This window comes from Protopterus annectens, chromosome 5.part0, assembly GCF_019279795.1.
Source record: "Protopterus annectens isolate FY-2018-M chromosome 5.part0, PAN1.0, whole genome shotgun sequence".
In the NCBI taxonomy this organism is placed as follows: domain Eukaryota; kingdom Metazoa; phylum Chordata; order Ceratodontiformes; family Protopteridae; genus Protopterus; species Protopterus annectens.
In genome coordinates, this window is record NC_056735.1 from 71,641,568 (window position 1) to 71,654,067 (window position 12,500).

The following is a 12,500-nucleotide window of genomic DNA, read 5'->3' on the forward strand; positions in this document are numbered from 1 at the left end:
GGCATGTTCCTCCATATTTCTGATAAAGAATGATTGCTCTAATTAAATGTTTGCCCAGGGATAACTTTTCAGGAATATGTAATGTTTATATCTGGATTGCAGATATTTATATCTACTTAACACTTCAAGGGCATGTCAGTATATACTTATTTTATTTACTCGTCTTTGTAGTGTAAGCCCCAATCTGTGCCAAGTTGTATGAACAGCAAAATGTCTATTCAGTGGCTACAAGAATACAATAAAATGTGGTTTTTATATATATATATATATATATATATATATATATATATATATATATAGAGAGAGAGAGAGAGAGAGAGATAGTGACTATAGAACAGATAAAGTTGTGTCAAATTTGTAAAATAACAGAAAGTGGCAGATAATTTGCTTAAACCTAGAGAAATGAATAACAGCACTGAGGAATAAATAAAACTAACTTGCAGTGAAGTAATCATGTGTACATAGAGTAATAGTTAAACAATGTTGAAGAAGAAATGAGCTTTAAAAGCACATGTAGTAGTACTCAAATGCACTGCGAATTATCAAACCCAGTATAGATTGCGTACTCAGAAATACTTGGGTTGTAACCTTACTTTTCCGCAAGTTAGCATAGCCTGAGAAGTTCTTCATAAAGGTTACTTCTGCAGTAGTAACTGACTACTGGAATTTTTGCCATAGAAAACCCAGACTCTGGAATGATTTCCTGAGCTTTGAACCCTCAGTTCTTGGCCAAGTAGATGCTTGGCTCCTGAGAGATGTCAGCACATTCCTTATACAAGGCTGGCACCTGTTATAATGTGCCGCTGCTGCTGATCTTAAGCTTGACATGCTGTGAGATCACCATTGTGCCATATGCCTGATCTAACATTATTGTGTGCCATGGATGCCAGAGTGCATATGTACAGGAAGCCATGGATGCCAGAGTGCATATGTACAGGAAGCCATGGATGCCAGAGTGCATATTTACAGGAAGCCATGGATGCCAGAGTGCATATTTACAGGAAGAGAGGATCAAGCTTAGTAAGTGTCTAGAGTTGCAACCTGCCATATATATATATATATATATATATATATATATATATATATATATATAGATATATATGGGTTCACTACACAATCTTGAAATTTTGAAATATCGAATTCCAAAATCTCGAGACTATATAGCCGAAACCCTTAAATACCAAAAGACCAGAAGGTCGAAGTTCAAAATCCCGATGTACGGAGATATTGAAGTAGTGCTTCTGGTGTTGCAGTTTGTGGATGAATAGGTGGAATTCAGGTATGTATCTATGTGTAAGTGTGTTGGTTAGGGGCTTTAGTGTGTGTCAGTGTGTGTGTGAGGGACTGTAAAATGTGTGGGTGTGAGTTTCCCTTGTGTGTCTGTGCGATCTGAGTCAGTATATTTAAGTAGGGGGGTGCAGTGGGGCTTGCCCCCCTGCTTATCTGTAGTGTAGTATTATATGTTTGATTGTGGGAGGAAGTTGTGTGTATGTGTGCGCTGTATGTGTGTTGTACGTTCAGGATGTTTAATTTTGCGCTTCTGGTCTTTCGGCATTTAGGGGTTTTGGCTATATAGTCTCGATTTTGAAATTCAGTATTTCAACATTTTGAGATTATGTAGTGAACCCATAAAATTATATATATATATATATATATATATATATATATATATATATATATATATATAAAATAGAGAGAGAGATGGACAGGCACACCCTAGTATGCAAGCAGCTCTTTGCATTAGCAATATAGTACAGCCCTTAAAATTATGACATGCAGCTAACTAACTCCTTGGTCCCTCTGTTTCAAAAACCAAACTAGCAGAATGTCCATTACCATTTCATAAGGAGATGCCCTTTTTATGCAGCACAAATCTGCATATGACCCTTCTACTGATATGTGGAATTCAGTACTTTTAGGGATTTATAGATCACTTTGCCACACTACCAAGAGCATTTTGTAGCATAAATCTTTGGGCGAGACTTTTGCTGATCTGTGCCATGGTAGCTCATCATGAATCCCTTAAAGCATTTTTATTGTTTATTTATATGTATGGAGATTTACTTACCTGGCTTTAGATGTATAAAGGCACCTTACCTTGGAACTTACATGGTCTAGAAAATAGTTTGCAAAAGGATAGATCTGCACACCCATGGGCACTCTTAGTACTCCACAGTAGCCACGTATAGTAACCCTTTTCAGTGGTACCCTTGCATTTTGTTAACCAGCAAGACTCCAAATTACATTAGTAATACCATAATATAGCACATTCTTACTTCAGCATATTTTAATGACATTTCATTGATAGCTTTAATGTATGTGCCTACTAATACAAGGTATGTGTTTTTGCTATAGTAATGTATGTGCCTACTAATAAAGGGCGTGTGTTTTTGTTGTAATGTATGTGCCTACTAATACAGGGTGTGTGATTGTTATAGTAATGTATGTGCCTACTAATACAGGGTGCGCGTTTTTGTTATAGTAATGTATGTGCCTACTAATAAAGGGCGTGTGTTTTTGTTGTAATGTATGTGCCTACTAATACAGGGTGTGTGTTTGTTACAGTAATGCATGTCCCTGCTAATACAAGGTGTGTTTTTTGTTATAGTTCAACTGTAATTTATGTAAGATTGCTTACAGACAATCAATCATGTTATAGATAGCAATTTGCACTAACTGTGGGAATTCCTGAAGTAATGTGTTATTGTATACCTTGGCAAAAAGTCATGCTCGGGTTTAACATATTCAGTGTAAACGGCTATTAATATAACATGTTTGCAATGTTACCCTTTAGCAATAGTTTGTCTAGTATTCAGTGTAGGTTTAACCTTCTCATCACATGAAGTGATCTCTTGTAGCTCTGAGAATTATGGCAGCAATGTGTTATGTACACAAACAATGAATTGTCTTTGGGTGTGGATAATGTTTGGTTTTACCACGTCTAGTGTGGCTTGTTGAGGGTGAAGCCTGAGTGGTCAGGCTAACCACCATGTGTAAACCTGTATTATCTACAGTGCAAACATGATTTGTTACTGTTACACATTGGTAATTTAAAAAAGATTTTTTTTTTTAAATAACACCACAATGTGTTGAAACTTTGCCATCTGTCTTCTCTAATGAGCATTTGGAATGGAATAACATTTCTGTTCAGGCATGCAAGGTATTTCTGGGTTTAAGAACATTTCCGGTTTGTTCCCCTAAGTTTTAAAGACACAGTCTTAAAGCTGAGTTTATTACTTTCTGTGTTCATCATACTAACAGTGGAGTTAGGAGTTAACATACAACATAAGCTCTGATTCTGTCATTCAAGTGTCTACATATTCCTTTTGATTTACAATATTCTGTACCCTAGTTCTCAAGGTATGTATGACTGCATTACTTGAAAAAAATTATTATGAATAATTACACGTAACTTCATTATTATTCAGTAGCATTATTAAGAAAAGAAACGCATACCTTTTTAAATAATGCTGTAGTGTGAGTTTATTTTTTCCATGGTCTCTGGTGGTGCGCAAGACTCCAGTGATAAGCTGGAGATGTACCAAGGGCATCTGAGAAATACACAGTTTAGTTGCTGATACTGTTCCTTAAAGTGCAGGTCAGGAATATTTCAGTTTAATATTTCTAGGGAGTAGGTAATTTAAAAAGATTGCTGTTTTAGTTTTTCTAGTTAGAAGAGCAGAGCAAACAAGCATTGTTATTTATTACCTGCCTTAATTCATATTTCATTGTGCATACTGACCTTATTTGTGAAAAGTACTGTTTGTCATATATTTCCTGGCCATTATTGCACATGTTTATTACTGCAAGATTGTAGCATTGTTTATACATAGTACTGCACCTCAGTTTCTATAAGTACAATTAATGTAAAACGTAGCTTTTTGTGTTTTTAGTCCAGTCTGTGGCCACCGTATTGTAGCTTCTTTCAGATTTGGGGCAGGAATGTGATCTGCCAGATTTGAGCCTCATTTGATAAGTTAATTACTGATAATTTTCTGTATAGTCTGATGCCTTAGTCTTTGGCATGATTGCGGTAGTGGCAGTATTGTGGAGTGTAATCTAGGATGTTCTTCGTGTTTCACTGTTGCAGTCGTTACATTTGGGTTATCCTGCTGGTAGGTTGCCCTCAGTCAGCCAGAATTCCAAAGTCTTGGGTCCTGTGTCGGTTGCTGTCGCCTCTTCCCCTGACGTCAGGTCATCAGGGGTATAAAATATGCAGCCGACGCCATTTTCTCCAGTCTTTATTGCTGCGTGGTGCCCGAAGCAGAAGCAGTTCGCAAGGGACGGTCAGCCGACTCCAGAGATTTTTGTGTTCGAGTTTCAGATCCGAAGTCTTCGTTAAAAGCTAAGTACCCAGTTAGGGAAACTTTTTTCTTGCTCCAGACCGATGTCAGAAAAAGTTAATTGTATTTCTTGTGGGAAGCAAATACCTCATAAGGACTTTCATTCTTACTGTATTCCTTGCCTAGGCCCTGACCACGATGTTGCTAGTTGTCGGTTTTGTGCTAGATTTAACCAACACACTGTTAAGCGTCTGTACGATTTTGCATTAAGCTATTTTGGGCGAAGATTTAATTATACAATGTCGTTGGATAGCCATCTGACTATCGGAGTTCACAAAAAAATGCAAAGAAAAGGAAAAAGACAGGCAACCGAGGTCAAAAACCGACGACAAAGCTTCTCCTAAGCAAGTCACCAGTTCGCCGGTTCTCAGTGAGGCGCTTTCGCAGCTCCTGACACCCACTACTTTAGAGGTGCAGGCCGCTACCGACTCCCACGTGGAGCCAGCCAGGCCTCTGGAAACTCAAGGTATTGGAGCCTCGGAGATTATTTCCTCAGATGGGTCCAGAGCCGCTGAGCAGGCATCAGCTTCTGAAGGTGTATTCAGACCTAAACAATTGTATATTAAACCGACTTCAAAGACTAAAACGCCTTTAAAGGCAAAGAAACAAGTTCACCAGCTACAAGGACAGGCCTGCATGCCCAAAAAACAGATGCTCAAAATGGCTGAAGACTTAATTACCTTGATCAGGGGTTCCTATCACCCTCCTGATAAGAGGCCTAAGCAAGAGACAGACTATGAATCTTCAGATCAAGTTTCCATTTCTTCTGATTCCTCTTCTGATCAGGAATATTCTCTTCCCCCCTATGAGGATTCTGATGCTGAAGAATCAATTCCTTCACCTTCTCCTCCTGAGGACTACTCTTTTGGTGAAACCTTGCATACCATAAGGGAGCACTTCCACTGGGAGAGCCAAGAATTTTCAGAATCTAAGAAAAGGCTCAGATACTTCCTTTTACTACCTCAACACAGGCCTCTAGCTATTCCACCTGTGTTGGACATTGTAGATGATGTGTTCTCGGAGTCTAGTCTGACCTCAGACTCTTTACCTCCAGCTCCTGTTAAGCCGGGCAGATACTACAGGGTCCCTGACTCACATAAATTAATTTTCAAAAACCCTACTGCAGACCGTGAAACTATTTCTCAGGGTCCAAAAGGGGTCAAGGCTTCTACTGCAAAAAACCCTATTCCCTCTGACAGGGATTCTAGGGCTCTGGATAGATGGGGAAAAAAGATTTACACATCTGCTACTTTGGCTATAAGGGCCTTAAATTGCCAGTTTCATATGCTCAAATATCCGCAATATATCTTGACACTGCTTAAACAGAAAATGATGGCAAATTCTCAATGTGCAGAAAACAAAGAAATGCAGGATTTATTGCATGCAGCTCAACAAGTTGGAAAGCATACTTTGCAATGTGGGTTTGATTCTCTGGAGGCCGCCTGCAGGACCACTGTTACGGGTTCTGTCATTAGGAGGCATGCTTGGTTAAAGGAACAAAGTCTGCCTGACCATGTTAAAGCAGAATTATTAGATACTCCTTTACAACATGATACCTTGTTTTTTGTTAAGGCAGAAGAGGTGTTAAAGAAAATGGAGGACAAAGCTAAATCTATGCAAATGGTCATGGATTTCTTACAGGTACAGCCACCTAGATTTAGCAGACACTGGCCTACAAAGAATTGGTCCTTTCCAGTCTCAGACAGACCTCAAAGGAGCAGATCCAGGCGCCCTAGAGGCAGATCACAGCCGCAAGGATCCTACAGGTCTAAGCAGTGGAATGCTTCTACCTCCAAAGGTGGAGAGGACAAATCACAATCATACTGGAAACACTCCCAATGACTTCCTCCTGCCTGCACCAAGCACTTATCTTCTGGCAGCACCCTTAGGGGGAAAACTAGCGCTTTTTTTTTCAAAATTGGCACATTATAACCCAGGACAAATGGGTTCTAGGCATAGTGTCACAAGGCTACAAGTTTCATTTCCAAACCCTGCCAAGCTCAAACGGTTGGCCAGACCTGCCAAAAAAAATCAATGGGCAGAGGCTCAAAAACAAATCGCAGCTCTCATGGGCAATGAGGGCTATTCAACAAGTGCCACAGCAAGAGCAGGGACAAGGATTTTACTCAAGACTGTTCTTGGTACCCAGAAAGGACAAAGCATGGAGACCAGTACTGGACCTATCTATTCTAAACACTTTCCTGGATATACCAAAATTCAAGATGTTGACCTTACAGCAGCTTCTGCCCATGCTGGGCAGCAAGGCTTGGCTCGTGACTTTAGACTTAAGAGGCATACCTGCATGTCCCAATCAGACAATCATGCAGAAGATACCTCAGATTCAAGGCTGGCTCAAAGCATTACCAATTCTCTGCACTGCCCTTTGGCTTATCTACTGCACCCAGGGTCTTCACAAAGTGCCTGGCACCAGTAATTGCTTACTGCAGACAGAGGAATACAAATATATCCTTACTTGGACGACTGCCTCATACAAGCAGAGAACAAGGACATTCTACTACAGCATCTGACATTTGTGATAAGACTTTTAACATGCCTAGGGTACACAGTCAACAAAAATAAATCAAAACTAGTACCCTCTCAAGAGATAATATTCCTGGGTGCAAGCTTAAATACAACTGCCCAGATGGCTTATCTCACTCCAGACAAACAAAAGCAACTGACTACCTATTTCAAGGAAGTGGCAACAAAGGCCCAGCTATCTGCAAGAAAAATTCTACAGGCTTTGGGCGTCATGGCATCCTGCATCTTACTAATTCCATATACAAGACTGCATATGAGGAAAATTCAATGGTACCTAAAAAGTGTCTGGACACAACATTGCCACAGTCTGGAAACACTGATTACTCTAATTCCCTGCCTGCAACAGGATTTTCGATGGTGGGCAAAGGCTTGTCACCAAAACAAGGGACAGCCATTCTCACTACCCCCAGCCAGGCAGAGCCTAATGACAGATTAATCAGATTATGCCTGGGGGGCACACATGGCAGGAAGAGGCGTTCAAAGCACCTGGTCCACAAACCAAAAGCATCTACATATCAATCAAAAAGAGATGCTAGCTGTTCAAAATCCCCTGACAGCCTTCAAGGACCTACTTCATCCGGGACAACTACTGATAAAGACAGACAGCACCATGGTCATGTGGTACATAAACAAGCAGGGGGGTACTCATTCTTATCCCCTGTGCAAACTAGCCATGGCTTTAAGGGACACAGCAAAGTTCATCTGCAAGGCACAATTCTTGCCAGGAAAGGAAAATACTCTGGCAGACGAACTAAGCAGAAACCTTATGGACCCGCACGAATGGAAACTGGATCCAAAATCTTCAACATGATAACAAAGAAATGGGGATGCCTGGACATAGATCTATTTGCCTCCACTCAAAACAATTGACTAAAGATTCTGCACAAGGACTTATCACAGATAAGCTTGGAAAGTGGACACCTTACCTTTCAACTGGACAAACCTATCAGTATATGCATTTCCTCCACTGCCTCTCCTCCCTAAGGTACTCCTAAATGTCAGGCAGGAGAAACCAAAAATGATTCTGATTGCCCCAGACTGGCCACACCAGTACCTGGTATCTGATCTTAAGGAACTTGTCCCAATGCCCAGCCTGGACCTTACCTCAAATACCTCATCTGCTGTCCCAGCAAAACAATCAGATTCTGCACAGCCAACTCAGGACCCTAAACCTGGCAGCATGGCGGATAATGTAGCCATACAAAAACCACACCTCTCAGTAAAGCTGTGATGGATGTCATTTTAGAAGCCAGAAGGCCTAGTACTAGAAAATCATATTATGGGAAATGGAAGAGATTTTGTGCTTGGAACCAAGCTCAAGGAACAGATACAGCTGTCCCAAATATTCCTCAGATTTTGCAATACTTAACTGAGATGCTGGACAAAGGCCTATCTTTTTCATCGATAAAAATTCATGCCTCTGCCATTTCTGCTCATTACAATACTGAGCCACCACTCTTTTCTCATCCTTTATTAAGGCAGTACCTCAGAGGAGCCAAAAACTTAAGGCTTCCAAGGTGAACGCCAATACCTGCATGGGACCTCAATTATGTCTTGGAAAAACTCACCTTACCTCCTTTTGAGCCAGCTGCTACTGCGGATATAAGTTCTTATCTTGGAAAACAGCTTTGCTCCTAGCAATAACTTCTGCAAGATGAGTTTCAGACCTACAGGCTCTCATGGCTGTGGAACCCTTTATCATTTTTTATCCAGACAGGGTCTCTCTGAGAACAAACCCTACATTTATGCCTAAGGTGGTATCCAGTGTAGCCCTTAACCAAACAATTCATTTGCCAACTTTTTATCCAAATCCACAGAACAAGGGGGAGAAAATTCTGCATTCTTTGGACGTACACAGACCACTTAGATTCTACTTGGACAAAACTAAAGTTTTCAGAAAGACAGAACAATTACTAGTGGCATATGCCACAGCATCACAAGGAAAGGGTTATCTTCAAGCAGACTATTTCAAAGTGGATAGGTCACTGCATTCATTTCTGCTACTCACAGCATGGCAAACCAGTGCCTAAGGGCATTAGGCCACATTCAACCAGAGCTGCAGCCTTTCTCAGGGGAGTACCAACCAAAGACATTTTAGAGGCTGCTACTTGGAGTTCAGTGCATACCTTTACAAAACATATTACAATCTGCCTCATTGCTCTAAATCCAGGGCAGGCTTTGCCACTGCAGTTCTGCAGGGCCTCATAGCCACTCCTAATGCTGTTTAGCTCCAGCCCCCCAACCATAGTTTTGGGACTCAACCCAAATGTAATGACTGCAACGGTGAAACACGAAGAACATAGTACAGTTGTATATACTTACCATAAATGTAGATGTTCGAGTGTATTCACTGTTGCAGTCCAGGTTACCTACCCGCCATCCCCCTTATTTTTGCTGGAACTTATCTTTATTTCTCTAATCTATACAACCTAGGTAGTGTATTTGCTTATAGATGAAGGTAAAGCTTATTTTGGTGCATGTATGTTTTATTTACATATTTTTAGCCTACCCTATTGGGGGCACCTGACATCTGGGGCAAGAAAAACTGAAGAAAATTGCATCGGCTGCATCTTTTATACCCCTAACGACCTGATGTCAGGGAAGAGGTGACAGCAACCGACGCAGGACCCAAGACTTTGGAATTCAGGCCGACTGAGGGAAATCTGCCAGCAGGATAACCCAAATGTAATGACTGCAACAGTGAATACACTTTATGGTAAGTGTACACAACTGTACTATTTGTGCTTCAGTATTTTTTATATCTGTACGTGCCATCTTAAAGTTGCATTCTAGCTCCTCTTTGTTTATCTCACCTACTGGTTGTTCCCATGTTCTTTGAGTCTAACCCCCTTCCCCCCACACTGAGGTATTAAGATAAAAGTTTCTGAAATTCTAACCACAGGATTTGAGCTCCAGGTTTTTTTTCCCAACCCCCCCCCCCCATGTATTTCTTGTGGTTTTAAAATGATGTGTCTGTCTTCTATCCGTTATGGTAATCTGACTTCCAAGGTCCCTCCCTCCCTCTTTCATTGCTATTGTCTGTTGTGTAACCCATTTAAGTTCTTCCCCACGCATTGTTTTCCATATATCCATATTACTTGTGCCCACTTGCAAACCAGTATTGCACTTGAGTAAACCCCCTTACTACATATTGCCTGCTGCTCATTTCCCTAGAGCTCCCATCTGCTCACTCCAAGGGGATCCTGAGTTAATACTGCTCAATCCTTTGCAGATAAGAGATTTATTTTATTGTTTTGCATTTCAATTAACTGTTTAGAGTGCTATTGCTTGATTTGTTTTTGGCTTTAAATCATTCTAAGGGTCCTTAATACTTGAAATTACTTTGACAAGGTAGTTTGTTTTGTTGCAGCATTGTACTCTCAAGCAATCTTTGTTAGTGTTATTGCATCAAGAGGTTACAGTGCCCTGTATAGATTCAAATGCCCAGAAAGTAAATTTTATTTATACAACTTCTTGGAACTGTGACCTACAATTTAGTGTGGCTAAAATAAAGCACATGGAGACAAGTTTAGAGGAGCTAATTTACACATTAAGGAGCACTGCTGTCAAATCTTAGCACAGTCTGACCTAGTGCCAAACCCCAGAGACTAACCAAGGAGACCTCTGTATATCCTAGTCCATGACCTGCAGCAGCCCACCCTAATACAGGTCAGGACAACATGGTTATCCAATTTCCAAATGTCTCTATAGTTAGCTTGGTAGATACGGGCATCCTGAGACAATGTAGCAATTGTCTCATGTTCATAACCATTAAATCCTTAAAAAAATAAACGTAGTATATGAGAGATGCACATACACAATTGCACTGGAGGCAAAAATCTCATACATGTAAGGTTGTAAAGAATACACGTTACATCCACCACACACAGTGTCGACCACACACAGACCAACCTATACAGATGCACTAAAAAGCCATCTTCCCAAACATACCTCTCAACTGTACAGATTTTTGCAGAATGCCCAGATTTTTGCCTCATATTTTTGGTCCATTTTTCATAAAATTGTGGTTTTCTAGCAAATCATTGGTAAATCTTGAAGATTTAAGTCAGAAACTGACAGTCATTTAAGTTTCAAACTTCATACCCTTAAAGAAAAGCCATGCTAATACAAAACCTGTCTATCTACTTTCTAAGTTTGTAAGAGCAACATTTTAAACGTTCCCCTATTTTTAGGTCTTTGCCCCATTTATTTATGGCTTTGTCCAGATTTCTTGCTGTAAGAGGTTTAGTGGTATGTTCCCAAACCTCAAAGACCTCCTAACCATATAAACAATAAAACCTATCCTTAGCACTCTAAAGCACTCACCAAAAACAAAATCAAACACCACTCATACTCCTACACCCAGGGGACCCCCAAAGAGGAAAATCAACATATTACCCAGAACTCTTCTCATAGGCAGACAAGTGATGTGTCCTCACTTGAGATGAGATCACAAAGCTGTCTCCTTTGAAATTAAAATCAGCTTGGTAACCCCAACAAACCCTGTAACAGTTAGGAACTATTCCAAAGCAAACTACACCCTATTAAGTGATGTAATGCCCTTCCCAACCCTGAGTAGCCTATGCAGAATTGTAAGTGGCTGTATAGAGGTTGCTGTACTTACTAGAAGTAACCTCAAAACAAACTCTAAATACAAATCACACTGGTGGAAATCACACTGGTGGAAACCTAACCTTAATAGTGTACATAATAAAAGGAAAAATTCTCATTGCTAAAATCAGGAAGAGTATCTTCTATAAGAGCTCTCTAAACAGAAAACTAAGAGGAGTAATTAAGTCAAACCAGGCCAGTTATGAGGTCAAGATAGCCCCACAGGCTAAAGATGACCCAAAGTCCTTCTACAGCCATGTCGACAGCCTCAAGAGCAGCACAGAGCAGTGTGCTAAACTGGTGGTCAGTGGTGCTACCTTCACTGAGCAGAGACTCAGTGAATTTGCTGGCTGACAAATTCAGCTCATACTTCATCCCCCACTCTCCCCCCATGAAGTACCCACTAGCATACATCCCCCCTTTTAACAGGGAGCAGGTTCTGGTGATGCTCGCTAAGCCCAGAAATTCAGTGCAGTGAGCCTTGATGGTATCCTGAGATGTCTCCTAAATAGCTTCATACATGACCTATCAGGACTTCTTGAGTCACTTTTCAACTATAGCCTTAAAACAGGTTTTATGCCATGAGAATGAAGGACTGAAACAGTTATCCCAATTCACAAGGCTGAACCATCAACTGACACCAGAAACTGCAGACCTATTAGTCTGACTATTGTAATATGCAAAGCCATGGAACGAATTATCAAAATGATCAGCAAAGGCATTGGTAATCTTCAGACACTGGACCCAACTCAGTCTGGCTTTGTCAAGGGAAGGTCATGCCTATTAAACCTAGTGGAGTTCTTTCAGAAGGTCACAAGGCAACAGATAAGGGAGAAGTACATACTACCTACCTGGACCTAGCTAAGGTGCTTGATACAATAACCCACTCTGGTATAGTTGACAAACTCACCAGACTGGACATAAACCTGTAAATAACTTGCTGGATTGCCAGCTGGCTCATAGACCAGACTCAGGAAGTCTGGATTTCTGATACCCCACTGGTGA

At 40.7% G+C, this 12,500-nt stretch overlaps 1 protein-coding gene across 1 annotated transcript in view; it reads left to right on the forward strand.

Moving 5' to 3' along the window:
* The window catches only part of EPHA3 (EPH receptor A3), a gene marked incomplete in the record, with an annotated part of 1,122,317 nt that overhangs the window by 924,539 nt on the left and 185,278 nt on the right, over positions 1–12,500 (forward strand).